Raw genomic sequence first — 26,447 nt, forward strand, 5'->3', positions numbered from 1 at the left:
AAATGAGAGTGTCAGACCCAGTACCAGGCACCCTGGCATAGGGACCTGCATTGGGAAAATGAGTCCCATAACATCTGGCTTTGAAAACCAGCAGGGGTTAATTTCAGGAATTTTAAAAATTAGTGAGCTTAACTCTGGGAGAATTGGAGGGTGATAGGAAACTGAGTTCCATTAAAAAGCCAGCATAATAAATAACTCAGTCCAGGACACAGCATAGAAAAAGCAGTTTGAAAAGTGCCTGGGGTATACGTGCAGATTCATTGACTAATCTTAGCACATGTGCTGGAGAGGCAGGACCTTCAGGAGATATCTCCAAGAAGAGTTTCTGTTCCATTCTTTCAGCCTAGATAGCCTGATGTTTGTGGAAGCTAGCACTAATACTTTCTATCTACCTTGCTAGCAATATGAGCCCTGGCCCTGTGCTCCCCTGCAGAACCTACCCTATTCAAACTGCCAACCTCAGCAGGCATCCCTCCAAAGCAGTTCCTGCCCTGTGATACTCTATAGGCAGCTCTGGCCAGGAAGAGCGCCACTCCAAAGTGACTCCTGCCCGGGGGAGGGAGGAAGATAATCCTACACATCACCATTGCAGTTGTAGCAGATGGGGCTATTACCTGACTTCCCAGAGAGCAAGCCCTGCCCTTTGGTATCCCTGCATCTGTGGCAGAGAGGCTAAGGGCAAACAGTTAATCTGACTGCCAGCCCAACTCATCAAGAAGACCTCAGTGACCTCAGACAGATCTCTCAACAGCATAGGGACCAAACCCTGCCCAGTGTGTCCATAGCAGACAAAGCAGGTCGTTGCAGCCAGTTGGGCTGAAGGCAATTGCAGCTCAGTCACAACAAGAGGGCGCATGCAGCCCACATAGGGGATACCCCTGGAGTATCTGGTTCTGATAATCAGAGGGGATTGAATTACAGGGCACCACAAGACCCCTTCTTTACCAGGCAAATACTTTCAAGACCAGGAGATGTAGCTGACCTACCTAAGACATAGAAATAAACACAGAGAGACAAAATGAATTGACAGAGGAATAGGTCCCAAATGAAAGAACAAGACAAAAATCATAGTCAAAGATCTAAATGAAACAACATAAGCAATATGCCTGATTTTAAGAATTTATAGTAATAGTTATAAAGATACTCACTGAACTTGACAGAAAAGTAGATGAGCTCAGTGAGAACTTCAACAAAGAGGAAAATATAAAAAATAACAAAACAGAGCTGAAGAACTCAATAACCGGAAAAAAAAAAAAAAAAAAAAACAACACACAGAAGGAATCAACAGCAGATTAGAGGATACAGAAGAATGGATCAGTGATCTGGAAGACAGGGTAATAAAAAGCAACTAGGGTGAACAGGAAAAATAATAATAAAAAATGAGAGTAGATAAATGTAATAACATTCACATTATAGAAATCCCAGAAGGAAGAGAGAAAGAGAAGGGGGCTTAAACTTATTTAAAGAAATAATCACTGAAACCTTCCCTAATCTGGGAAGGAAACAGGTGTCCAAGTCTAGGAAACACAAGGCACCCCTAGCAAGATGAACCCAAGGAGGTCCACACCAGACACATAATAATTAAAATGGCTAAAAGTAATGATAAATAAAGAATTCTAAAAGCAAAAAGAGAAAAGAAAACAGTTACATACAAAGAAAACCATGAGGCTATCAGCTAATTTTTCAGCAGAAACTATGCAGGCCAGAAGAGAGTGGCATAATATATTCAAAATGCTGACAAGAAAAAAACTTACAATCAAGAATACTCTATCCAGTAAGGTTATCATTCGGAATAGGAGAAGAGATAGAGTGTCCCAGCCAAACAAAAATTATAGAAGTTCATCACCACTAAACCATCTTCACAAAAAAATGTTTAAGGGAATTCTTTAAATGGAAAAAAAAGGCCATAACTGTAAGTTAGAAAATTATGAAAGGAAAAAAATTACACTGGTAAAAGCAAATGTATTGTTAAAAGTAGTAGATTAATCACTTGTAAAGCCATATGAAGGTTAAAATGTAAAAGTAGTAAAAAGCAGCTATATAAAAATTAATCAAGGGATACAAAAAAATAAAAAGACATAAAATATGACATTATATACATAAACCATGAAGGAGGAAGTAAAAATTTAGTGCTTTTAGAATGTGTTCAAACTTATACAACTGACTTAATATACACTGTTATACACAAAATGTGTATATATGAACTCCATGATAATCACAAATCAGAAACCTATATAGATAGAAAAAAAAAGAATTCAAGCATAACACTAAAGAAAGCAATCAGACAACAAAAGGAAGAGAGTGAGAAAAGAAAAAAATGGAAGAACTACAAAAATAACTAGAAAACAATGAACAAAACGGCAATAAGTACTTACCTATCAATAATTACCTTGAATGTAAATGAACCAAATGCTCCAATCAAAAAATATAGGATGACTGAATGGATAAAGAAGCAAGACCCACCTATATGCTGCCTACAAGAGACTTACTTCAGACCTAAAGTCATATACAGATTTAAAGTGAAGGGATGAAGAAACATATACCGTGCACATGGAAGTGAAAAAGAAAATAATACTTATATCAGACCAAGTAGACTTTTTTTTTCCAGAAAAGGGATGGCTATTAATGTTTATGGATACTAACATAGAAATTCATGCCATTTCAGAAAATTCTAGCACTTATAACAGCTTTTTGTATGCTAAAGCAATAGTTTTCAACCAGGGATGGTTTTGACCCTGGGGACATTTAGGAATGTCTGGGGACATTTTTGCTTATTATAACTTGGGGGGGGGGCAGGTGGTTAGTACTGATATAGGGCATAAAGGCCAGGAATGTTGCTAAACATCCTGCCACAAAGACTTATCCTGCTCCAAACCCTGTGATGATAATATGGCTTCTGGGGATTATCATCTAAAGGGCACCAGAATTTAACAAGATAGTTTAAAAATAAAGCTTCCTGGACCCTCTGAAATCTGATTCCTTCTCAATCTGTAGTAGCAACAATATTTCAAGAAACTTAAGATACTAAAAAGTAGAGGTATACTATACTGTCTGTAACTTTGTCATTATAGAGTTCATCTAAGTATTCTATCCTATTAGTTCCACGAGGGCAGGATCAAGGGCAGTTTTGATTTTTGTTATGTCCTCCATGCCTCAGACATAACAGAAACACAAATGTTCTTTTAATGGGCAAACAAGTGAAGGAGATTACTAACTGGACTTCTCTCTCCAGTATAGTATGATCACTGTAGCCAGTGGAGTTAGGAAGTATGAAGTAGCTTCGGTTCCAGACAGAATTTTTTCCCACATCCTCTTTGAGAAGTTAGTCTACATACTACAGCTCATTATCCCAAAGTTTAAATTCCTGAATAACCCATTGATAATTCTTTGCGTCCTGATTGAGAATATCAGCAATAAACTCAAATTCCTGAGATGGATCTTTCAGTCATTCTGCTAATACTCACCCATGATGCCAAACTTGATAGTTTTGGGGCTGTTCCTCAATTATTCCAGTGCTGTAGTTCATTTCCTCATGTAGATCCTTTTGAAGTGATTTTTAAGAGAACTCTCCAAAAATGCCACCGTGTAAAATTGGCTGTATTTAACTCAATAGCATCTCTGGTTAGTTTAAAAGCTCATTTACTTCTTTTATCACGCCCACAAGTAATCATAAACATCTCTAAATTTTTCACAATAAATTATCTAAACCACTGAATTGGGCCCATCATTCTGTGACACTGGATCTACATCAGCTCATTCTGCTCTCTCCCTGTACAGGACATAGATGGGTGAGTCTGGGCTCAGGAACCCATCGTCCACATGGGATGCCATTGTTTTTGTGGGTTCAGCCGCCATACTTCCTACTAGGCAAATGGTATCAGCTGGATGCTCACTCAGGTTCTCTCCAGGGCCCACTCCTTCCCCTTCTTTTGGTTAATGCCCCTGCAACTTAAATGTCTTTACTAACTTTGTTTATTATGGGAACTAGATACTATCAAATTTGTTTTCACCAGAGTCCCCAAGAGGAAGGAGACCTGGAGTTCCTTCAGCCACCACACATAGCTGGGTCTTGCTCTAGATTTTTTTTTTTTTTTTTTGTAAATTGTTCCCCTTTCCCACTTTTGTGACCAGGCCTCCTGAGAGCAGGAAGTCTCAAATCCTGATTCTTTCCAGGGCCACAGGGATCAGATTGCTTTGGCTCAGGTAGGGGCCCATTTTCAATCCCCTTGTCCTTCCCACCCTGCCCTATACTTTTACCAGCAGTTGGGAATATATAGGGAGCTGGCAAGGGTGAGTCATTCTAGACTACCTCTTCCCAAGGGAGATGTCCTTAACTCTCTTCCAAGGTTTCTTGGGATGCCCTTGGAAATCCCACCAGATGGAAACTGCTTCTCACTGAACATTTCTTTCACCAGACCAGACCTAAGGAATTTCTGAGATTTCTCAGATTAGGGAAAATCTATTTATTTATTGTCCTTCTTCCTGTGATTAGGGGCTTATTTACTGTCTTTCTCTTTGTTTTGTTTACTGCTATATCTTCAGTATCTAACACACTATAGATGAAGAATAAGCAAATATTTGTGAAGTCTGCTGGTCTTGAATGTAAATGGGGAGGGTATTTCTGCAGCAGAAGCCCCAATTCTCTGCATACTCTGTGAAGGGAAGACAAGTATTTTGACAACTGGTGATGCTGTGAGCTACCAGCAATCTTTCTTTTTAAGATCTCAAATGAAATAAAAACATTGGTGATCTAATCAATAAGATATTGGTCCATATTCTTTCCCACCATTTATCAAATGCCATTTGATGTGTTAAAATCAATGAAGATGTACCCATTCAAAATCTCTTATTATACAATGTTTTGTTTCCAATAAGTGGTTTAACCCATGATTAGAATAGCAATCATGGTCTTTTGTTGATGCCAAGCACTATTCCTGGCTTGTTTCACTTAAGTCTCTCAGCAACTCTTCAAGAGAGGAAGTGTCACTATGAGGATGATGGAGATGAGAGCCCAGGGTGGCCAAAGATGTTGGACCACAGAAAGCATCAGCCTTTTTTGGTGCCCTAGTGCCCTGCATTGTGAATGCTGCCCTCTGAATTTGGGAGAACCAGGCCTCAGGAACAAGTATTAGTAAATCAAATCATCATTTGAACCAGTTGCAACATCTTACTGGTTCCCTCATCAATTAACAAGTTAATTTAAAATCTTTGCTAAGTGTTCATTTTACATTTGTGTGAGAGTTATAGTGTCATGTTTTAAAAAATATCTTTTAACAATTTTGAAGTTTCTGCTGAGATGCACTGTAGATTCACCTGACAGAAGCAGGTAGACTGTGTGTCCAGAGAAGTATACTTCATGAGCAGCTTAAAGTAAGACATGTTTTTTTGTTTTGTTTTGTTTTTGGCTCCTAGGTGAATCCCAAGTGTCAATAGAACTTTAACTTCTCCAAGTCTTCATTCTCTGGGTTTTTTTTTCCCCTGTTAATTTTGCATTTTGGTTTCGTTCACTTACAGTCCATCAGTTATAACTTCATTAGTGACAGCAATAACTGGGATTTTGGCTTGGTGGTCTGGCCATTTGGTGGTTTCTGTAGAAGACAGATATATATTCTTAACTGAGTGAGAGATAACACAGAATCCAGTTTATTAGTCCTTTTTATTTGTTTTTGTTGTTGTTATTTGCTTATGTATTTGTCTATTTTGAACATAAATTAATTTTAAAAATCATGCTTACTAGGAAGGAGAACACTATTCTTTGATACACAGAATGGTGGTTTTCAAAAAAATGTCCATGTCTGTGTCATGTGACTTGTGACTAAAATTGTAGAATTGAAGCTATAAGCTCTCTGTAATTTGGAAAGGACTTTACCTCTAAATGTGTGTGTGTGTGTGTGTGTGTGTGTGTGTGTGTGTGTGTATTTTCCTATTTCTGGAGGGTATCAATAAATTAGATCCCAAAGTCTTTTAAGTTACTTAAACCAAAGTCTTTTAAGTTAAAGGAGTTTTGTTCTGATTGGTTTATAGAATAAAGAAGTGCCTATATAAAATCCCCCCAAATAAGATAATTAAACTTTGTTTTTTTTTTGATAATTAAACTTTGAATACTTTAAATGTGCTATAAAAATATGCTAAAATTATTCTTCATGAAGCCAAGTCAGAAACCTTTTAAGAATCCAAATTCACGTAATTTAAGTAAATGTTTGGCAAACAAGACCAGTTTACTAATGTGAGTTTAATAAAAACAGCTTTGTCTTCTCTGATTTACCACTGTTCAGGATAATATAAACAGTGTTCTCTATATAGGTATGTTTTTCTAGATATTTACAGGTTTGCTGATGAAATAAGTTAACATTACTCCTACATAACATTTAAGATTATGAAAAATATAAATTTATGTTTGACTAAATTGAATCATTATTCTGACAAATTTTTAATTTCAACAGCTTTTTAAAAAACCATGAGCCGATATTAAATTAAATTAGTTATTATATAACCAATGGATATCTAGGTACTTTCTAAGGGGGATAGAGCACTCACACATTGATTACTAAGCATAATTTTGCTTTTTTAATATGCTAAAACATAAGCTATAGCAATGAGTCATGTTAATGAATGTGCTCATTTTTGCCACACAGGAAAGCATGTGACTGTAAAAAATTGTATTATGAACTCTGCTAATCTGCTAAAATGCTTCAGTATGACAGAAAGTTCTCAATTATCTGCTGTCTAGTTTTCCCTGCGAAATAGAAGTTAATTACTTCAGTGAAAAGTTATAATTAATTTAAGTGGTTGCAACTATGCTAGGAGCAATGACAGAAAAATACAACCTAGAATATGCTGTTGCTCTTCCACAAGCAGTGGTTCTTGGGATTTATATGATTACAACGATTTATATATACCTCTATTAAAAATCAAAACTGAGAAATATTTAAAATACTCATTTATGCATTAATTTGGAGATAGTCAATGCATGGCGTGCTATCAAAAATAGCATCTTAATATTATTATAGAATTAGTTTTGAATTTATGAACCTCTTGACATCTGTATTGGAATAAAAGTGTAACCAGAGTATGAAAAAGTATAGTGAAGGAAAAATCTTGGAAAGTATATTTTTCTTATCTTGGCTCATAATCCTTAGTCTTATAAACTATGAAATGTGTTAGAATTTTTGCCAAGTTCGCACTCTTGATGGGCTTGCATCCTTGGTTTTCTGATTAACGTCTTCACCTACAATGCAAATGGCTATTCTTTTTAAAGTGACCCACATTTCTTTTTGGTCTAGAACTGAGGGTTTCCTGGGATATGGAACTTTCAGTATTATAATCAGAACATTCAGGGGAAGCCTAGAGGGTTAGCTACCTTATTTACTTTCTGTGTAATCTACCTAGAAAGGAAAGATTCTGTGACTTGCCTGAATATTCTTATATTCTCCATGTTGACTTTATGCTCTCTACTCCAAAAAGGAAGGAGAAGAAGGAAAAGAGGAAGAGAAGAAAAAAGAAAAGATAAAAAATTTCCTTGCTTATGAAAGTGCTAAGTTTCTTTACAATCTTATTTCCTCCATGTATTTATTTTTAAATGTTTTATTGTCACCTTGATTCAATAAGCAACCAAGTATTTTTTTCTCAGGCACCAATGATCCTGTCTTAATCAAGTGTCTAAATCTCCTCTGACAACTCTTGGTTTTTGTCTTCCAAAAATCAGGTCTGAAATTTAGAAGAAAATAAATAAAACTTGCAGGGAATCTTTTACACCTAAAGTAGTCTTTGAGATTTCCCAGAGGGTTCCTGGAAAATCACAAAGCTTTGTTCTTTTACCTTATAAAAAGGGATGCTAGAAATAATCAGGTTTGGTGAGCTGCATGGGAAGAGTTGTTAAATCATAAGAAATGCTCAGCTTTCCCTAGGTTAAATTTATATAGGTAAGATGTTATTAATATAAATATTTCAGAAATTTTATGCTTTATGGGAAGTCCCCGGAGATTTTTCAATGCCTTGCTTTCTGTACATGTTTACATTCAGGGAAAACACTGACTTAAAGTCTTATAAAAATAGTTCTGTTGAACTTTCCCTTATTTATTTGAGTCTTAGCAGTGTTTTGTCTGATGACATTGAGCAACAATACATTTCAATTACTGTTTAAAATGTTCATTGCCACAGTCTTTTAAAAAAAATTTGAATCAAGTTAATTTTCAGGTCAGTGGGTCTCAACGAGAGACATTTGTTTGTTTCTTTTGGGAGAATAGGTTTATTGTATTTCTTTTGTATATCACCAACCAAATAACAAAATATCCTTGTCAGTTTGAATTACTCCTGAATTATTATTGTGAACTCTCATCAGTCCATTTGAAAATTTTCACTAATAAAATAATCATAGCTCTGTCATTTAAAAATAGATTTCATATGCATCAAAAGTGGTTCTAAGAGGGAAGTTTATAGCAATATAGGTCTACCTCAAGAAGCGAGAAAACCTAACCTTATTCCTAAAAGGAGCTAGAAAAAGAAACAAAAAAAAGAAACAAAACCAAAACCTAGCAAAAGGCATAAAATAATAACGATTAGAGCAAAAATAAATGATGTAGAAACTAAAAAAAACCAAAAGAACAGTTCCATTAAACCAGGAGCTAGTTCTTTAAAGATCAACAAAATGAATAAACCTCTAGCAAAACTCATTAAAAAGAGAGAGAAAGAGAGAGAGAGAGAGATTCCAAATAATCAAAATTACTAATGAAGGAGGAGAAATTACAACCAACACCCCAGAAATACAAACAACTATATCAGAATATTATGAAAAACTATATACCAACAAATTGGAGAACTTAGAAGAAATGGACAAATTCCTAGAAACATATAAACTATGAAAACTAAAGCAAAAAGAAATGGAAAATTTGAACAGACCAATTACCATCAATAAAATTGAATCAGTAATATAAAAAAAGCTTCCAAAAACAAAATTCTGGGACCAAGTGGTGTCACAGGTGAATTTCACCAAACATTTAAAGAAGAGTTAATACTCATTTTTCTCAAACTACTCCAAAAGATACAAAAGGAAGGAAAACTTGCAAATTTATTCTATGAAGCTAGTATCACCCTGACAACAAAGCCAGATAAAGACACTACCAAAAAAGACAAAAGACAATTACTAGCCAATATCTCTCATGAATTTGGATGTGAAATTCTCAACAAACCAAATCAAACAATATATTTAAAAAATCAAACAACAGTCAAGTGAGATTTATTCCTATGATGCAAGGGTAGTTCAATATTTGCCGAACAATCAACATGATACTTCACATTAATAAGAGAAAGGATAAGAACCATATGATCATCTCAATAGATACAGAACAAGCATTTGACAAAGTACAACATCCATTCATGGGAATGGATGGATGCAGAGGGAACATATCTTAATATAATAAAGACCATATATGAAAAACCCACAGACAACATCATACTCAATGGTGAAAAACCAAGAGCTTTTCCCCTAAGGTCAGGAACAAGACAAGGACATCTACTCTTACCACTTTTATTGGTAAGACATAATATTGGAAGTCCTAGCCATAACAATCAGACAACATAAAGAAATAAAAGGCATAGAAATTGGCAAGGAAGAAGTAGAACTCTCATTACATACAGATGATATGACATTATACATTCTACCAGAATTCTACCAAAGATTCTACCAAAAGATTCTACCAAAAATTACTATAACTGATAAATGAATTCAGTTAGTTTGCAGGATACAAAATCAATGTACAGAAAACTGTTGCATTTCTATGCACTAATAATGAAGCAGCAGAAAGAGGAATGAGGAAAACAACCTCATTTACAAATGCACCAAAAACAACAAAATATCTAGGAATAAATGTAACCAAAGAAGTGAAAGACATATACTCTGAGAAATATAAAACACTGATGAAAGAAATTCAAGATGACACAAAAAAACGGAGAGATTCTCCTTGCTCATGGGTTGGAAGAACAAGTATTGTTAAAATATCCATGCCACCCAAAGCAATATACAGATCTAATTCAACCCCTACCAAAATACCAACAGCTTTTATTATTATTATTTTTTGCAGAACCAAAACAAATAATCCTAAAATTTGTATGAAACCACAAAAGACCCTGAAAAGCCAAAGTAATCTTTAAAAAGAAAAGCAATGTTGGAGGTATCACAATTCCAGGCTTCGAGTAGTGTTACAAAGTAGTAGTAGTTAAAACTATATGGTACTGGGATTAAAATAGACACATAGATCAATAGAATAGAACAGAAAATCTAGAAATAAAACCACAATTACATGGTCTATTAATCTTCAACAAAGCAGGAAAGAATATCTCATGGGAAAAAGACAGTCTCTTCAACAAATGGTGCTGGGAAAACTGGACAGATACAAAAGAACTGAAACTGGACCACTTTCTTACACCATACATAAAAATAAACTCAAAATTGATGAAAGACCTAAATGTGAGACAGGAAACCATAAAAATCCTAGAAGAGAGCATAGGCAATAGTTTCTCTGACATTGGCCACAGCAACACTCTAGATATGTCTCCTGAGGCAAGGGAAACAAAAGCAAAAATAAATTACTAGGATTTCATCAAAATAGAAAGCTTCTGCACAGTAATGAAACAACGTAATCAAAAGGCAACCTATGGGCTGGAAGAAGATACTGCAAATGATATATCCAATAAAGAGTTAATATCCAAAATGTATGAAGAACTTACACAACTCAACACCAAAAAAACAAATAATCTAATTTAAAAATGGGGAAAAGACATGAACTGACATTTCTCCAAAGAAGACATCCAGATGGCCGACAGACACATGAAAAGATATTCATCATCACTTACTATCAGGGAAATGCAAGTCAAAACTACAATGAGATATCACCTCACACTTGTCAGAATGGCTAAAATCAACAATACAAGGAACAGCAGGTGTTGGCGAGGGTGTGGAGAAGGGGGAACCCTCTTGCACTGTTGATGCGAGTGCAAGCTGGTGCAGCCACTCTGGAAAACAGTAGGGAGGTACCTCAAAAAGTTAAAAATAGAACTGAACCTTATGATCCAGTAACTGCTCTACTGAGTATTTAATCCCCCCACCAAAAGCCCACAAAACCCACTAATTCAAAGGGATACATATACCTCTCTACATTGATAACAGCATTATCTACAATAGCCAAACTATGGGAGCAGCTCAGTGTCCTTCCATAGATGAATGGGTAAAGAAGAGGTGGTATATATACAACGGAATATTATTCAGTCATAAAAAAAGAATGAAATCTTGTTACTATGGAGAGAGATAAGGTGTATAACGGTTAGCGAAATCAGTCTGTCAGAGAAAGACAAATATCATATGATCTCATTCATATGTGGGATTTAGGAGATAAAACAAATGAGCAAAGGAAAACAAAACAAAAAAGACAGGGAGAGACAAAACAAGAAACAGACTCTTAACTATAGAGAACAATCTGATGGTTACCAGAGGGAAGCTGGATGATAGATGGGAGAAATAACTGATGGGGATTTTTTGTTAAAGATTGTATTATTTATTTATTCATGAGAGACAGACAGAGAGAGAGAGAGAGAGAGAGAGAGAGAGAGAGAGGCAGAGACACAGGCAGAGGGAGAAGCAGGCTCCATGCAGGGAGCCTGATGTGGGACTCGATCCCAGGACTCCAGGATCACGCTCTGAGCTGAAGGTGGCACTAAACCGCTGAGCCACCCGGGCTGCCCTATAGCTGATGGGGATTAAAGAGTGCATTTGTAATGATGAAAAAATAAAATAAATGAAAAACAACAACGAATAAGAACAAAAAAAAAACCCAGTTTTTGTTTTACTCTGATGTTTGTCAAAGTTTCTCCTATAAGCTACAGGTTAGAATTTGTGTTGTTAATGAAGAAAGTCTCAGAGCCTTATAGAAAAAGTACTCCCAAATATTGACCTTTCAAAGAATTAACTCTTGAGTAGAGGCATCTGAGTTGGAATCACATAGGCAGCTTTCAGACCATATCAGTAGACTAAGTCAGGATTTCCAGAACCCTTTTTAGTTGAGAAACAGGTGGCTTCATGAGACTATGAATTTAAGATATGGAATGGAGGAAGACTTAATTATATAAAACTGAATGAACTGATGAGAAAATTTTTATTGTGGTTGTTTGGAAGATTGCTGATGTTGTTTTAATGCACTATTTTCCATATATATAAGGAAGCCCTTTCTGTTCCTTCTTAGGCTCTAAGTCACCCAAGGCAATTTGGGTAGACTTTGTTTTTATAAACTGAAATGAAACATTTAAAAGTGATATCCAATTCCATAAATTCCATGAATTCGGAAATTCTGAGTCTCTTTTTATGGCAATGTAGTTATTTGCATAGGTTTATTAATAATATTGAATAATATTTAATCATCATTATCATCATCAATAGATTGTTTCTGACTAGGCTATTTTCTAACTCTATGATATAGAAGTTAACTTGTAAAACTGATAATAACACAAATGTCTCCAGTCTAGAGCTATGCAAATGACGTCTGATCATGGCAATGGAAGTAGATTTTGTTAGGTGGGGGATATAAATCTCTAAGTCAAATCTTTCTTTGTAAGAGTTGTAACATCTCAGTGGTTCTTTCATTAATTAATAAATTAAATAAAATCTTTGCCAATCATTTATTTTATGTTTGTATGAAGGTCATGATTTTATTGTCTTTAAAAAAATTGTCCTTTAACATTTTTATTGTCACTGTAGTGAAATTTTGGGAAAGAGTAGTGATGAATTTATGTATTTAATCCACATTTTTAAATGAAAGTTCTGTGCAGCAATTCAACTTTATAGGTACTTAAATTTATCAAACTTTCCCTTCACGTCTAAGGTTTATGTCATAGAAAGGTCTTTGCTATCCTAAGGTTAATTTAAAAAATAAAAAGAAAACCTCATGTATTTACTTCTAGAACCTTTACACTTTCACTTTTGAGCCTGTAAACTTTTTGATTTAGCTTATTTTCCAAAATTTGTCATTGATTGTTTCAGCACTATTTCACTTAAAAAAAAAAAAGATTTATTTATTTATTCATGAGAGATACAGAGAGAGAGGCAGAGACATAGAGGGGGAAGCAGGCTCCTCGCAGGGAGCCCAATGTGGAACTTGATCCTGGATCCTGGGATCATGCCCTGAGCCGAAGGCAGACGCTCAACCACTGAGCCAACCAGGCATCCCATCCAGCACCATTTCAATTCACTTCCCCACTAAGTTAAAAATTTAAAATTCCATTTTGTTATGGGAATGGGAAAATGTTCACATCCAATTTACATATTAACTTAGGAAGAATGGACATTTTTAAAATGTTGAGTTTTCCTATATAAGAACAGAGTAGGGGTTTCCATTAACCCAAATCTTATTTTATATTAAGATTGCATTTAAAGTTTTTGTCTATATATCTTTCATATTTCTTGTTAGTTACTTCTAAATATTTTGTCGGTCATTATTATAAATGGAATATCTTCTCCCTTTATATTTTCTAGTTGCTTTTTGTTTGCATATATAAAAGCAACTGACTTGGGCATTAATTTTGTGCTCAATTACTCTTTTTCATTCTTTTATTATCTGTAATAGTTTTTTACTTGATTTGCTTGTAATCCTGTATTTTCATTTATATAATCACATCATCTACAAATAATGATAATTTTCCTTCCTTGTTTCTAATTTCTACCCTTTTATTCCTTTTGGAATGTTGGCAATGGCTAATCCTTACAGAAGAATAGTAGTGGGTATCCATGTCCTATTCTTGACTTTAGTAGAAATGCCTTTTAAAAAACCATTTATTTATTCAAGAGAGACAGAGAGAAACGAAAGAAAGAGTGCCTGAGTGCGCACGCTCATGTGAATGGAGTAGGGGCAGAAGGAGAGAATTTTCAAGCAAAGTCTCCACTGAGAATGAGCCCCATAACCCAGGAGACCATGACCTGAGCCAAACTCAGGCACCAGGAATTGGATGCTTAACTGAGTGAGCCACCCAGGCACCCCAATACTGCTTTAAAAATATTTTATTTATTTATTTATTTATTTATTTATTTATTTATTTATTTATTTATTTAAGAGAGAGAGAGAGAGAAAATGAGCAGGGTGGGGGAGCAGAGGAAGAAGGACAGAGACAGGGAAAAAATCTCATGTAGACTCCATGCTGAGCATGGAGCCCCACTTGGGGCCAATCCCACAGCCCTGAGATCAAGACTTGAGCTGAAACCAAGAGTCCGATGCTTAACTGACTAAGCCACCCAGGTGCCCCTAGTAGAAATGCTCTTAATGTTTTATCAGTAACAGATTGGTTTTTAGTCCAATATACCTTAATAAGAAATCAACCACCCAAGTCTATTTTGCTATGATTTTATTTTTAAGTGAGTATCAGAAATGGTAGGAAACAATGAGATATATAACATAATATCATTTGCAAAAATTAAGAATATAGTGCCGAAAAGAATGTGTATCTTGCAAAAATACCTTAACATCAAACTCCTTAAAATGGTTGTTTATGAGGCTCCTGGCTGGCTCAGTGGTGGAACATACAATTCTTAGTCTTGGGGTTGTGAGTTTGAGCCCACACCTGGTGTAGAGATTACTTAAAAATAAAATATTTTTTTAAATGGTGGCTTATGGGGAAAAGAGAATGAGAATACAAAGATAGAAAAAAAATATACCCATACCAAAAACCTAACTCCACGAAACCTTAAAAGAAAAAAAGTACAAGGGCATTATTTGTATCAGTATTTCTATTTAGTATTTAATAAAATTTGTCTGTGAAATCATCTGGGCCTCATGTCTTTGTGAGGAAGGGTGATTCTTTGACAATTTCCTTAATTTCAACCGAGGTCACTGGTCTCTCTAGATCTCTATTCTGTGATCAGTTTTCACCTTTTATATTTTACCTGAAAATCTTCCATTTCTTGGAGAAATCATCATACTTTTATTTCCTCTATATCAGTAGCCATTTCCTCATTGTAATTTTAGTTTTGTATACTTAAAAATTAATTTTTCTTATATTAATTAGCTAGTGGTCCTGTATTTTATTTTTAAAGATCCAACACTTCATTTTTAAAGATTTGTTCTATTTCTCTATTTTCTTTTTTCTTCTCTCTTTTTTTTTTAGAGAGAGAGAGCGTGCGTGCATGCATGCATGTTGGGGGAGGCTGGGGTGAGGAGGGACAGAAGGAAAGGAAGAGAGAGAATCTTAAGCAGGCTCCATTCTCAGCACAGAGTCCAACTTGGGGCTCAGTCTCACAACCTAAGATCGTGACCTGAATTGATACCAAGAGTTGGACACTTAACTGACTGAGCCACCCAGGTGCCCCTATTTGTCTATTTTCAATGGCACCAATTTCTTGTTTTGCTTTATCAGGTCCTGTTTCCTATTATCTTTATACTTATTTTGCTATTCCTTTTCTAATAAATTATTAATTTATTTTTACTTTGTTGAATAATATTAATATACATATTAATTGCATTTTATATATTAATCTATTAATTATTTAAGGATATGACTATTTTCTCTAAGCCCTGTTTTAATCATAACCCTTAAGATTTTATATGTAGTATTATTTAAAAATATTTCTAATTGTAATATAATGATAGACTGACAACAAGTTGCAAAAATAGTACAGAGAGCACCTGAGTACCTATCTTCCAGATTCCGCCACTGCTGATATCTCCTATAACTATAGAGCATTATCAAAACCAGGAAATTGGTTGTCACAACAGATACAATTGACTACAAATCTTACTTGGATTTCACCATGTTTTGCATGCTCTCACTTTTTGTCTTTGTGTGCAGTTCTATGGTATTTAATCACAAGTATGGATTCATATAGCCACCGCCACGATCAAGATATGGAACTGTTCTGTCTCCACAAAAACACTCTCAGACTCTCCCTTTGTAGTCATATCTTTTTGTCCCTTCCTAACTCCTGGTAACCACTGATGTGTCCTCCATCTCCATAATTTTGTCATTTAGATAATGCCATATAAATGGAACCCTATAATATATGCAACTTTTGAGGTTGGCTTTATTCCCCTTTGTGTAATGCCCTAAGATCCATTCAATTATTTTAAGTATCAACAGATTGTTCCTTTTGTTGCTGACTAGCATTCCACTGTATGAATGTTTGTTTAACCCTTCAACTGTTGAAGGTCGTTGGAATTTTTTTAATAGTTTTTGGCTATTGGAAATGAAGCAGCTATGAGCATTCATGTACAGGTTTTTACACGAATATAAGGTTCTATTTCTCTGGAAAAAATACCCAGGAGTATGATTACTGGCTGTATGATAAATGTATGTTCAATTTTTTAAGAAACTGCCAGACTCTTTTCCAGAGTAGCTCTACCATTTTGGCTCATACATTTCCACCAAAAATGTATGAGTGATCTAGTAGCTCTCTGGATGGTTGCCAACTTGGTATTATTGGATTTTTAATTTTAGCCTTTCCAACAAGTTTATTAGCATGTTTTCTGAACATTGTGATTTAATTTCCATTTTCCCAGTGGCTAATGATCCTGAATATATTTTAATGTGTTTATTTGCCACTCTTATGTCTTCACTGGTGACATACTTGACATATTCAATCTTTCCTTCATTTTCTAACAGGACTGTTGCTTTCTTACTGTTGAGTGTAGAGACCCTTTGCTGGACACATAAATCATGTATGTTTTCTCCCATGTAGCCTTTTTATTATCATTATCTAACCATTTTGCTACTCCAGTTTCAATTTACTGTTTGATCTAAAAATATTTTTAAGAGGGGATCCCTGGGTGGTGCAGCGGTTTGGCGCCTGCCTTTGGCCCAGGGCATGATCCTGGAGACCCGGGATCAAATCCCACATCGAGCTCCCGGTGCATGGAGCCTGCTTCTCCCTCTGCCATGTCTCTGCCTCTCTCTCTCTCTCTGTGTGACTATCATAAATAAAAAAATAAAAAAAATAAAAAAATAAAAATATTTTTAAGAGAGTTAACATACCATAAAAAGAGTGGAATTTAATAATGACACAATGTCTGTCAGGAGAGGGGCCATCCAAGGCTGATAAGTAAGGTGACTTGCTTCGGTAGGGCCTTTAGCTGAGTCTTCAAAAATAGGTAGGGCTTGGGGGTAAATAATCTGTATTGATTGCAGCAACCTTGAGGATTATCAATTATGAGCTATAAAATAGAGTCCCAAAGTGCATTAGCAGAAATTTTCTGAAGACATATCCAGGCATTATCCTGATATCCTAGATTAGGTGTTGCAATGGCCACCTCATCTGAGGAGCAACATCCTCTCAGAGGTGGCCTCTTTGATGGGCCAAAGGTCTCTACATATTGCTGCGTGGCAGGAAGATTTCTTAACACTGTCTGGAGGGCTCCTTAGAAGGGCCATAAATGAAATCGTGGTCAAAGTTGGGCTGATAACCGCAATGTGTGAAGTTCAGAGCAGTAATTAACTTACTTGCACAGCCCAGTAACTCAGAGAACACAGGACAAAGTAAGGAGGAAAAGGAGAATGACATGTAACCAGGTCCTATCTGGCTGGAGAAAGTCTGATGGAGGCCATGCGGTCATCAATAAGAATGAGTCCTGGAATGTGCAACCTGATTTGACCCCTCACTTCCAACATCACAGCAGCACCAAACCAATCAAAATTGAGCAGAACTAGTTAGGAAAGAGTCAGTCAAAGAGGGCTTTTTGGAAGAGGGACTTAGAGACGTTCATAAGAATTTGCTAGAAAGGGAAGCACTAGGCATTTTTTTCTGTGAGAATGGGAAAACAATAGTGTAGTGCCAGAACTGTCACTGTTCACTTCAGGAGACCAACCAGGCCCAAACAGAAAGGTTGTGTCTGGGACTCAGGGAACAGACTTCGGGAGGGGGCCTTGGACACCAAAATGAGAAGGGCAGATGCCATAGGATAGGAATTAATTGCCCCCCACCCCGTGGGCTCAGGCAGTGCCCCGCACTCTCCTGTACCACTTGTCACAGTGTCTGAGATGTCCAGGATGGTCCAGGGCATACTTCTTCAGGATAAGGCATTGTTCCCTTCAGATTCTTCTTCTCCTTTTTTTTTTTTTTTTTAAGATTTTATTTATTCATGAGAAACACACACAGACACACACAGAGAGAGAGAGGCAGAGACACAGGCAGAGGGAGAAGCAGGCTCCATCCAGGGAGCCCAATGTGGGACTTGATCCCAGGTCTCCAGGATCAGGCCCTGGGCTGAATGCAGCGCTAAACCTTGAGCCACCTGGGCTGCCCAGATTCTTCTTTTAGAAGTAAACAGTCTAAAGATATTTCTTCCCTCTGGTATTCCTCGCACACCAAACACCAACCTCAAGTGCTTCAGCTAGCACTGCATCTCTTTGCCTGCTAGAAAACGTCCCCCTCTAACCTCTCCAAACATGCAGCTGGCTCACTCAACCCCCCTCTACAGGGGGTCTCTCTAGAGTCCTGCACCACGCACTGTTCTCAATATGCCAGCGCGCTCCTGTAGCACGGCGTCTGAGGCACTCATGTGGCCCCTGGGCCTGGTGTGACATTTCCTGCATGAATGGCTCAGGCATGGCCCTGGCCTTGCTCAGAAGATCAGTACACATTTATGCAGCAACAAAAGACAATAAGGGGACATCTTAACCCAGTCAGGCCATTTTGAAATGATTATCTGACACTGTCTCACCCATTATTTAATATCATTGGTAGCTTACCTTTATTTTAACTTAAAAAGACAAATTTATTCTCCCACTTTAGGCAGCCAAAGGTCCAAATTCCTAAGGTCCAAATTCCAGGTGTTTGTTCCTTCTGGGGGTTTGCACAGGAATTCACTCAGTGCCTGTCTCTTAGCTTCTAGTGGTTACTGGTGATCCCTGGCATTTTTTGGCTTGGAGGCACCTCAGTCCAATGTTTTGCTTCCATATTCTGACCACCTTCTTTTGTGTGTGCCCTTTTCTGTCTCCTCTGAGGCCAGTCTTGCTGGATTTTCCTCTTATCTTGATTCTACCTTAGTCACATCTCCATGGGACTTAAGTAATTATATTAGTAACAGAAGCACCATCTTCTTATATCTTCTAATTCCTGAACTCTCTAGGATAAAACAAAACAAAATGAAACAAAACAAAAACAACCTGAGGTTCATTAGCTATTCCCTCCCCATCTTCTAGCTCCTTGGCATCCAGACTCTGAAATGTTACTGTAGGGAAGGAAGGGTCGCAGTCTTGGGGCATCTCAAAAATCCAGGTGCCAATCTCAGTGCTTTCTCTTGGTCTTGAAAGGCCTTTAGAGAAGAAAGGAAGGCCTTGCCATGGGCTGATATGTCATTCTCATGGAGCACAGTAATCCTTCATGGGTCTCACTGAGACACTGTCACACAAAGGCCACCCTGATTATGTGTCTGAAAGTTCCTATATTGGTTCTTTATTGCTGTGTAACAAATTACTCCATAATTTAGTGGCCTTAAATAACATAAACATCTATTATCTCAGTTTCTATGGGTCAGGAGTTTGAGAATGGCTTAGCTTGACTGGAGGACCTGCTTTTAAAGGTGCCTTGCAGGCTGCTGGTGAGATGCCTCAGCTGATTTCCATGTGGGCCTCTCCACGGGGCTATTCAAATGTCCTTGTGACATGGTGGCTGGATTTTCTCAGATCAAGTAATCCAAGACAGAGACCAAGGAGGCAGTTGTTTGTAGCCTCAGAACTCACATACCATCACTTCTACCACCAGTCTACATTCGAGAGAAGGGAAATGAGGCTTTGGGAAGGAAGCATGTCAAAGAATTTGCCAAAGTATTTAAAAACCACCACAGCTCTCTTTTCCACTAGGTTTCCATCCTTTTTCTTCTCTGTTGTCATCTACTTGGTCTTACTACTCTGTTCCCTCATCCCCTCATCCTTACACTTGGAGTCCAAGATCTCTGCCACAGTGGGGTGTGTGTGTGTGTGTGTGTGTGTATGTGTCTGTGTGTGATACTACTTAGGGAAAACAAAGGACTAAATTGAAATAGCACATCAAAAAAATTACAATTCAATTTCCGAAAACCAGAAAAATCTACCTTATGCACACCCTCCCCTAATTATACTCTAACCAAAGCACCCCAAGTTTTGTGTATTCCTTCTGCACAAGTTACTTGGCTTCCGATTTTTTGATGTTAGGTTTTATCTTAATGACTTTAGGCTTCTCAAACACTTAGGCAACACTCAAAACCTAGTAGTGCTTCCTTAGGTCAAATTGAAAAGTGGACATAAACTGACATTCAAATGCAAACTACAGGAACTAAATTGGTTGATAACTAAAAAGCCCAATGTTGGGACTGACATCAGGTAGGGCTGGATCTTAACATTCAAGTGATGGAGCATCTCTTTATCTCTTGCCTCTGCTTTTTTCCATTTAAGTTTCATTTCAGTAAGACTCCCTCCACGTGATGGCTCTCAGCGGCTCCAGGCTCACATTCTATCCCTTTAGTATCCCCAAAGGACAGAGAACATCTCTTTCTCAGTAGCTTAAATGAAAACCCCAAGATCATGTACTTGTGCCAGGTCTAGTGACCCTGGGTTTGATTGGCCAGGCCTGTGTTGGATGCCAATCCTGGAACTGGCTGGGGCTAAGGGAGGTCAGAACTGTCTGAAGCACATGGACTGAGTGTTATTATCAGAAGAAAAGGGACCAGACTTGGAACAAGCAACTCAGCAGTGGTCTGCAATACTGTGGTAAAGACTGAAGGAGATAAAATATATAAACTACCTGGCATGTGATGGGAATTTTTTTTTTCCGATTCTTCTATTTTCCCCTCTCTCTGTATTTAATCATTAATCATTAAGTCTCATAGATTCTCCTTTAGCATTGCTGGTTGCAACTCCTCCTACTCCTCCAAACCACTGCCTTGCTATGGCCTCTCACTGCCACTCTCCTGGGCTAGGCTGGAGCACCATCCCACTGGCCCCTCTTCAACTCTTCCTGAGTACCAGAACCTGAATCTGGCTCTGGAAGATCCATCATCTCCACACACTTTCCAAAGTCCCCCTGGCTACAGAAAAGCATACGGACAGTTTGTGGCATAGAAAGCTGGCTGCAGGTGGGTGGTAGAGCTAGCTAGCTGGGGTGGAGTGGAGATGCGTGGTAGTCATGGCACTGGGCACCATTGTTCCCAAGGCAGCCCTGGAGACCACAGCATCCATGAAGCTGAGGGACACCAGATGGCCAGAGTGCACTAAGGATTCTTAGCTTCCACATTCAAGCAGCTCTATCCTCCATCTCCCCCAGAGGAGAAATGATGGCTTTTCATTCTTTGATCTAAAATAGAAAGTGTCTGGCTAACCTTGCCAGGGGGCTCTGCTAGATACCAGCTTTTTTTTTTTTTTTTAAGATTTTATTTATCTATTCATGAGAGACACAGAGAGGGAGGCAGAGACATAGGCAGAGGGAGAAGCAGGTTCCTTGCAGGGAACCCGACGCGGGACTCAATCCCCCAACCCAGGATCACACCCTGAGCCGAAGGCAGATGCTCAACCCCTGAGCCACCCTAGAGTCCCAATATCAGCTTTTCAAGGGTATTCATAGTTAAGCCCTATGGAGTTTGATTTTGTGCAACATTATTTGTTTAAACTTTTATATTTTTAAATTAGTTTTAAAACATCATGGAATATTCCAAACATCTACAGAAGCAGATAGGATAGTTGAATAAGGGGATCCCTGGGTGGCTCAGTGGTTTAGCGCCTGCCTTTGGCCCAGGGTGTGATCCTGGAGTCCTGGGATCAAGGCCCACATCAGGCTCCCTGCATGGAGTCTGCTTCTCCCTCTGTTTGTGTCTCTGCCTCTCTTTCTGTGTGTCATAAATAAATAAATAAATAAATAAATAAATAAATAAATACTTAAAAGGATAGTTGAATAAACTCCATATGCCCTCACCCAGCTTCAACATTTATCAGATCATAGCTAGTCTTATTTCGTCTCCATTCCTACTACACTTCCCCTCTTCAATTATCTTCAAATAAAACCCAGATATCATGCCTTTTTATCCATAAATATTTCAGTATGCTTCTTAAAAGATAAGAACTCTAAGAATATTTGACCATAATGCCATTATCACACCTAAAAGTTTAATAGTATTTCTGGTAATATCATCAAATGTTGTCAGGGTACAAATTTCCCTAATTATCTCATATACTTTTTTGTATGTTTTAGTTTATTTTGTTTTTACAATTTATTTATTTGAATTAGGATTCAAATGAAGGCTATGGAGTATAATTAGTTGATGTGTCTCCTGAGTCTCTTTTATTATTTATATACTGATTTGTTTTTAATTTTTAAAAAAGATTTATTTGAGAAAGAGAGGGAGAGACCACAAACAGGGGGAGGGGCAGAGGGAGAGGGACAAGCAGACTCCCTGCTGAGCAGGGAGCCCAATGCAGGGCTCAATCTCAAGACCTGGAGACCATGACCTAAGCTGAAAGTCAGACAGTTAACCGACTGAACCGCCCAGATACCCTTTATTTTTTATTTTATTTATCAGAGAGAGAGAGAGAGAGAGAGAGAGAGAAAGAGAATGAGTGAAAGGAGGGGCAGAGGGAGAAAATCCTCAAGCAGACTTTCTGCTGAGTGCAGAGTTCCATACAGGGCTCTATCTCATGACCCAAGAGATTACGACCAAGAGCAAGACACTTAACCCACTGAGGCATCCAGGCACCCCCTCCTGAGTCTCTTTTAGACTATAAATTCTCTTTCTGTATCTTTTTTCTTCCTTGCAGTTTCTTTGTTGAAGAAACCAGGTTGTTTGTCCTGCTGTGTGTGTGTGTGTGTGCTTAATATTTCATTCATTTATTTGATAGTGAGTGAGCACGCATAGAGGGGGAGGAAGAAGCAGACTCCCACCGAGTAGGAAGTCCAACATAGGGCTGAATCCCAGAACCCTGAGATCACAACCTGAGCCGAAGTCAGATGCTTAACTGACTGAGCCACTCAGGCACCCTGTCCTGTTATTTCTTACAGTCTAGGTTTTGCTGATTGAATCCCTCAAATGTCCTTTAATATGTCCCTCTGTCCCCTGCATTTCCTGTAAATATGTAGTTAGATCCAGAGACTTGACCAGATTCTATGTTGATCTTTTTATTTGTTGTTGTTAAAGATTTTATTTATTCATGAGAGACACACACAGAGAGAGAGGCAGAGACACAGGCAGAGGGAGAAGCGGGCTCCATGCACGGAGCCCAACATGGGACTCAACCCCAGGTCTCCAGGATCACGTCCTGGGCTGAAGGTGGCGCTAAACCGCTGAGCCACCTGGACTGCCCTATGTTGATCTTTTTTATGAGGCCACTTTATAGGTGCTTTGTGGAAGAATCACAGAGATCTTATTGCCTCTTATTTTGTGTCCACTGCCAGTTTACATAGCGACTGGACACTGGGAACCAGAGTCTGTCACTGGTGTCATCCCAAGCCAATTCCTCTATTGCCACTGTTTCAAAGATTGAATTCATATTATCCTTCTTCCCCACCTACTTCCTTTTCCGGATCTCCTTACTTCGGTGTGTGATTGAGGGGATCTTGGTCTCGCACCTAGAGCCCGCATGCAAGGTAGGCTGGCAAAGCTATTTCTTCCTTCTGTGAATACCTTAGAGAGATGGAATTTTTAATGATGGAATTCCCTAAATAGGAGAGATTTGTTCACAAGATGACAGACAGCCACAAATGTGACAAATATGCATAGGGGTATGTGTCCAAGACTGCTCAGACTGAGAGTTAAGTGTTAGGAGCTCAAACAGAACCTTGACTGGGAAGGGACCCATTGGGCCCAGACGTCACATCCATGAAGGGATTTTCAACTTTTGATGTTATTACCATATGAAGTTATATGTGAAGGTCACAGAGAGACAGTAAAGGGACAGAATGGAATTCATTCTCTACCTTTAAGCCTGTGCACCATGATTGGACCAGACTCTCTCAGGTATACATTCAGAACGAGCACCGCAAAATTATACTGTATTTTTATGTACTAACCTACTATGACCTGCAGTCATTTAAAATAAACCACAACTTTCACTGATTTCAATCTGGTATTCTTTTTTGGAAGCATCTTAAGAAGAAATGGCCAGGATCACCTTTAGGTGGCTCAGCATTCAAAATGGGGGGGGGGGGAGGGTTGTGGGCTGTGAAGGGAGGAGAGGAGGGCCCCAAACTTTGTGTCTGAAGGATTGGTAGGGTTTTGATTACTGCCGAGTGTATGGGGGATGTCATCATGGGGAAGTGTCCTTCCCAGAGTGAACCAACCCCTTTTCTCAAAGGGATGTTCATTCCTTTCCCTGTCCCCACTCCCCTTGAGACAAAAGCCCTTCCTGTGGCATGGGTGATTAGCAGGTCCCCACCCCCTATACTGACTCAATCCCGTGGGTCCCCAGCTCAGGGTGGGTTGCAGGGCTGGGGCTGTATCGGTGAAGCCCCTGGGAACTGAGATTAGGAAAGACTCAGCTCCGCAGGTGGGGGTGGGCTGGGGAACTGGTCCTCTCAGTGTTGGCATGGATGAGGGACATTTAGGGGAATGAAGCGGAGTTTAAACGCCCAGGCAGTGTTGAGCTGTTTAATTTGCACCTGAAAAGAACAATGGTGCTGTCCTAATTAATTGAGAGAGAGGTTATAAATGAGGGCTTCCAGAGAGGTCCTTGGGGCTCACCTTGTCAGGATTTTTTCCTGGGAGGGTTTTGGAGGCTGCCCAGAGAGTGACATTTCAGGGACCTTGGGGGATTTAGGGTCTGAGCTCCATCCTCCTGCCAGTCCTGGGATGGTAGGTCACATGTCTGTACATCACAAGCTCCAGGATCCCTGTTGGTACGGGGTGTGTGTGTGTGTGTGTGTGTGTGTGTGTGTGTGTGAGAGACAGAGAGACAGAGAGACAGAGAAGAACATCAGAGGGGCTCCTTGCTCTGCCCTAGCTGAGCCACCCTTCTTGAGTTGTGTTCACTGCTTCCCTGCACCCCCTGAACTTCACTCCCTTCTGTTCCTGTCACCCACACTGGTCAGCAACCAAGTCACGTTGACTCCACCCTTGAGGTGCTTCTCAGAACTCTTGTTTTGTTTTTTAACCCCACATATAAATTGGCTTGTTGTATGCCAGGGCCTGTTCAAATCTCTGTAAATAAAATATATACGGTAGTCCCCTTTATCCGTGGGGATACGTTCCAAGATCCCCAGGGGATGCCTGAAATTGTGGATAGTACCAAACCCTTTATATGCTATGTATTTTCTCCTATACAGACATGCCTACAATAAAGTTTAATCTATAAATTGGGCAGGAGAAGACATTAATAAATAATAGTAACTAATAATAAAGTAATGACTAATAACAATAACTAATAACTAATAATAACTAATAATAAAATAGAAAAATTATGACAATACTATAATAAAAGTAATGTGAATGTGGTCTCTCAAAACATTATATAATACGTACTCACCCTTCATGATGACGTGAAACGATAAAAAGCCTACGTGAGGAGATGTCCTGAGGTGATTGGTACAGGCACTGGAATGGAGCCTTAAGCTACTATTGACCTGCTGATTCCTCAGGAGGAAGAATCTTGTGCTTCTAGAAGATTCCAGAAGAAGGCTGGTAACTGAAAGCTGGGGGTAAGGAGGCTACTGTGTCTGTTCTAAACTGCTCGCAGGGATTAGATTCATTTAATCCTCCCAAAGAATTTGTGACGACCTGTTAGCCCCGATTTGCAGATGAGTAAACTGAGGCACAGAGAGGTTGTGCAACTTGCTTTAACCGCACAGAGCTGGGGAGTAGCACAGATGGAACTTGAACCCAGGCCACATGGCTCCAGAGTTGGGAGCTCAGCCACCTCACCCCACTGCCCCCCTCCTCCGGGAGGGCCTGCCTATTGCCCCGGGCTCAGCCTCAGCACTTCTGCCCGAGGGGCCACGCGGGGCCAGGCGAGCTTTTTGAAAACCTGAAGCTGGGCAGCCCGGGTGGCTCAGTGGTTTAGCGTCTGCCTTTGGCCCAGGGCATGATCCTGGGGTCCTGGGATCGAGTCCCACGTCAGGCTCCCTGCATAGGGCCTGCTTCTCCCTCTGCCTGTGTCTGTCTCTCAGTGTCTTTCACGAATAAATAAAATAAAATCTTTAAAAATATATTAAAAAAAGAAAACCTGAAGTTATGGCATGCCAACATGTTAAGAAGGTGGGATTAGTGCAGCGTGTATTTTGCAAAAGTGTAACCCTCCAGTTCGAAAAAATGTTAAAAAAAAAAAAAAAAAAAACAAAGAAAGAAAACAGCTTTACAAGTTGGCCCAGGGAAGAACAGCAAGACGTATTGGAGCGATTTGCAAGCTCAGTGGCACCAGGCGGGTTGGTAAAGAGCGACACTCCGTGCTTTGTCAGTCCCGTGGGCCTGTCGGGGCTGCTGTCACGCCGGGGAAATTGGGCGGGTCCAGTGCCAGCGCCCCTGGCA

The 26,447-nt window shown here is 38.7% G+C and overlaps 1 protein-coding gene and 1 pseudogene across 2 annotated transcripts in view; both read right to left on the reverse strand.

The window, feature by feature from the left end:
* Positions 1 to 25,869, reverse strand: part of RBP2 (retinol binding protein 2) — a 52,527-nt gene extending 26,658 nt beyond the window's left edge. Inside the window, exon 1 of one of the 2 annotated variants that reach the window (XM_026018575.2) lies at positions 25,450 to 25,869. The gene's annotated coding sequence lies outside the window, so the exon portion shown is untranslated. Of the gene's footprint in view, positions 1 to 18,714; positions 19,106 to 25,449 lie in introns of those variants that run through there. The other variant, XM_072726966.1, reaches the window with a different exon arrangement.
* On the reverse strand, positions 3,116 to 4,018 carry LOC112935003 (protein farnesyltransferase/geranylgeranyltransferase type-1 subunit alpha pseudogene; annotated as a pseudogene).
* Positions 25,870 to 26,447: the final 578 nt, after the last annotated feature.

The sequence above is a fragment of the Vulpes vulpes genome, chromosome 11, assembly GCF_048418805.1.
Source record: "Vulpes vulpes isolate BD-2025 chromosome 11, VulVul3, whole genome shotgun sequence".
Classification (NCBI taxonomy): domain Eukaryota; kingdom Metazoa; phylum Chordata; class Mammalia; order Carnivora; family Canidae; genus Vulpes; species Vulpes vulpes.